The sequence below is a fragment of the Nyctereutes procyonoides genome, unplaced genomic scaffold (genome assembly GCF_905146905.1).
Source record: "Nyctereutes procyonoides isolate TBG_1078 unplaced genomic scaffold, NYPRO_anot_genome, whole genome shotgun sequence".
In the NCBI taxonomy this organism is placed as follows: domain Eukaryota; kingdom Metazoa; phylum Chordata; class Mammalia; order Carnivora; family Canidae; genus Nyctereutes; species Nyctereutes procyonoides.
In genome coordinates this window covers 79,949,270-79,953,106 of record NW_026575140.1, presented here as the reverse complement: position 1 = coordinate 79,953,106, position 3,837 = coordinate 79,949,270, and positions in this window count along the sequence as shown.

Below are 3,837 nucleotides of genomic sequence, written 5' to 3'. Positions count from 1 at the left end.
GCACTTCTTACTTATGGTTGCGGTTGCTCAGGGACCAGGTGGGAGTTTCAACTGCTATTGCCAAGGCAAGGAATGCTATTTTCCAGGTAGCCCAAGATGGAGCTCAGAGTGTAATTCTTCTACACACAAAAATTAGTTTGCCTTTATTATCGATTGAATCGGTTTTTACGGATTGATCTGAGATGGGAACTCTACGTCCCCATTGTGTCCCCAAGACCTGGTAGAGTGGGTACTCGACAAACTAGTGTTGGGTGAATGAACAAAGGTGGTGTTTATGTTAGGAAAGGCATTTTAAATGAAAGATAATCAGCTTACAGGAGAATATTTGAAACCTAAGGAATTCATAAGTTTGATCTGCTTACAAAATCTCTTATAGGCCCAGAGAAGACAGGGCAGGGTCCAGGTTGGGCATGTAGTTTATGCAGCCATGACATATAGCTCCAGATAGCTCTGGACAGTCTCCTGGCTCAGCCAAGGCAACAAACTACAGTCACTCATGTAAATGGCTTTTGAGGGGGAGGGTCTTCCCAGGAGATCTCTGAGGGGGCTGTTGGGGCCACTAAATGAATAGCCTTGGCCTTGACAACTCCATCCTCTGTCCATGCTCCCAGCAGATGAGGGGCATATTCAGTCGGGGTCTGCTCCAAGGAGTGGTTTATCTTTCTCTCTCTCCCTAGCCCCACCTGGCCATCTCATTCTGTCTCTATCTCTCTCTGCATCTCTCTCTCTCTCTGGCTTTCTCTGTCTCCTCTCTCTGTTTCTCTCTCTCTCTCTTTCTCTCTCTCTCAAACACACACATATTATGTGTGTGTACGTTATGTGTATTATGTGTATATAATGTGTATATATACATATACAGATGCATCTGAGTTTGGATATTGATTTCACCATTTTAACTCCAAAAACTGTTTTTCAAGTGTGGATAGTTCTGGCTTATTCACTTATTTACTTATTGCTGGAGTTGTCATAAAACATCAATTTCCCATTGCTGAAATGGTGGTTCCCCATGTTTCTTAGGGACTCAGCAAGGAAGATGGCCTCCCCATTGGACCTCTGGGAAATCACAGAGGCTGTTGGAGCTGTGCGCTTAGCATGTGAGGTCCCAAGGGGATTATAATCCACTCTCCCTGGGAAGAGTGCACCTGCTGAGTTTATTCCCAATCTCCTTGAGTCCCGCACTCACTGAAGCGTTGGGATCCTCTTCTTTATGCTTCCTGCAAGGAACACACTGTAGACCTGCAAGAAGAATCAGAATTCCAGAACCCCTAAGTGACAGGCAGGGTGTCTGGCCTTAACTGTTTCCTTTCTAAAATAAGGATCTTTGCTTTCTGGAATCAGGCTACCTGGTATCATTATCTGTGAAACTGGTGGCGAGTAAGAAAATCGTATTCCTCTTCCTGGGTGGGAAATCAGGTCATCCCTCTCCTAAGGTATAGAATACTCCCCCGGGCTGTGGAGAGCAGATTCTGGTTTCTACCCAGAAAAACTATAGAGGAAAACTGTGGCTGCCTACTACTGAGTATCAGGGGAAAAACGGAGATATTTTTAACATACGGAATATCAGTGAACAGAATGCTAAGGAACCAGAAAACTTATTCCAATAAATATGAAGCATATGCTCTGCCTAAAGCAAACCCAGCCTTTGCTATATACAAATTCCATGAAGAAAAAAAAATGTCGGAAATTGCAGAAATATCTGGCTACAACCATTTGTTGCAGTAGACCTGGAAGGCGTGCAGGGGGCACGGCCAAAGTGAGTGGGTGGGCCCGGGGTGTTGGGGGGGGCTTGGCCATCTTGTGGTGCAGGCCTGGGGGCTTGTCCAGAGCCCCCTGGAGTCCTGGGAGCACAGGCTCCAGATGGACATTCCCACACACACAACCCCAGTTTGTAATGTCAGGGTGTGCGTCACCAACAATCAGAACATCATCTCCAGCTTCACTACCTCGGATCCTCAGACGGCGGCGGCGGGGAGAAACGCCTGTCTCGGGGGCTGAGATTCCTGCAAGGAAAAAAACGCACTTAGGGTTTTCTGCGACAGGTTCTTCCTTTTGCAACCCGGAGAGGCAATTTGTATTCGTCTCATTAGCGAAGTTCTAGTAGTTGCGGATATTAATTTCATTCCTAAACCTGACAAATATTTTACTCTCTCCTGGAGTGGGTAATTGCATTCCCACAGCCTCTCCTTTTGTGCTGCCAGATGGGAAGGATGTGTATTTGCCATTTTCGTTAATACAATTAGTACCTTAGCCTGGCGCCTGCCCCCCCTCCCGGGCTGCAGGCTCCCGGGACAGGGCCTGGGTGGGAGGGGGGCGCAGGAGGAGGGGGTGGGAGCCCGGCCCGGGGAGCTCTCCCCCCCCCCGCCCCCCGCCTGCACCCCCAGGTCCGGGCATCTGCAGGAGGCAGGGTGGGCGGGCGGCCTGGGAGCCCCGGGAGCCCCGGGAGCCCGGGAGCAGGGCGAGCTCCGCCGGGGGAGGCGAGGCGCTGCCAGCGCTAAACCGCGTCAATGAAAACCCCACTGCCAGCAACCGTGTGCTGGAGGAGGAACTGAGGCTGCGTAGAGCTGCCCCGGCCTCGTAGAGCTGCCCCGGCCTCGGCTGGGCCTCGAGCGGCTCCCCGCAGCCCCCGCGCCCCCCTCCGCCCCCCACGCTCCTCCCCTCCTGGCCCTGGATGGGGGGGGGGGTTTCCCGCTGAGCCTGTTGGGCTTCCCCGGGGCGGGAGCGAGCACCCCTGCACGTTGCCCTCTGTGCTTCGAGCCTCCAGCCCCGCTGGGAGACCGGCGATCGGTGCCGGGTGGACGACAGTTCGGGTCCTTTCTTTTTTTCTTTTTTCTTTTAAAAAATAGTTTATTTATTTATGAAAGACACACACACACAGAGAAACACAGGTACAGGGAGAAGCAGGCTCCATGCAAGGAGCCCCATGCGGGGCTCGATCCCAGGTCCCCAGGATCACGCCCTGGGTTGAGGCAGGTGCTTAACCGCTAAGCCACCTGGGCTGCCCTGATATTTTATTTATTTATTCATGAGAGACACAGAGAGAGGCAGAGACACAGGCAGAGGGAGAAGCAGGCTCCCTGCAGGGAGCCCGACGTGGGACTGGATCCCAGGACCCCGGGATCACGCCCCGAGCCAACCGCAGGCGCTAAACCGCTGAGCCCCCCGGGCATCCCCGCTCGGGCCCTTTTGGCCGCTCTCACCCACGAGCCCTTGGGCCGCGGGCTGCTCGCTGGAGCCCTGGGGTCCGCTGGGTTCCACCCTCGCCAGAGCCAGAGGGCACCCCGTCCCACGCTTCCCCCGTTCCTGGGGCCTCCGTGTCGATCTGGGGACCCTTAAGGAAAAGTTCCAGAGAGAAACCAGCGCTGAGACAGCCACAGTCCGCTCCCAGGAAGGAGTCTATCCTTCCAGTTTTTGAAACCAAGCTAACTGGAAAGACACGAGCCCTTTGGCTGTTTCCCCCCATAGCAGTGGACTCAGGCTTCCTCTCCAACATTGACCCCACATCTCTTCTTCCCCCTCCCGGAGAAGCCTTCCTTGACCGGGGCTGTGCAGAAGAATCCTCCGGCAGTCCTCCACGTGCCCCATGCCCTCACCTGTAGGCAGCCTTGCCCTATATAATTGAAAGGGGAAGTACACCTTGCTCAGCAACCTGTTGCAAAGTCTTGTCTAGACAGCTCAAAACTGACAGCCTTGTAATGAGTTTCCTGGTGAACGAGTAGGAGAAACACACTCAAACGTATTATTCGTTGCCTCTAAAACCCAGAGTCCTGCCAAGAGGACTTGTGCCTCTTTTTTATGGGTAGATGTAACCAATCGTCTTTTCCCTTAGAGAGTACATCT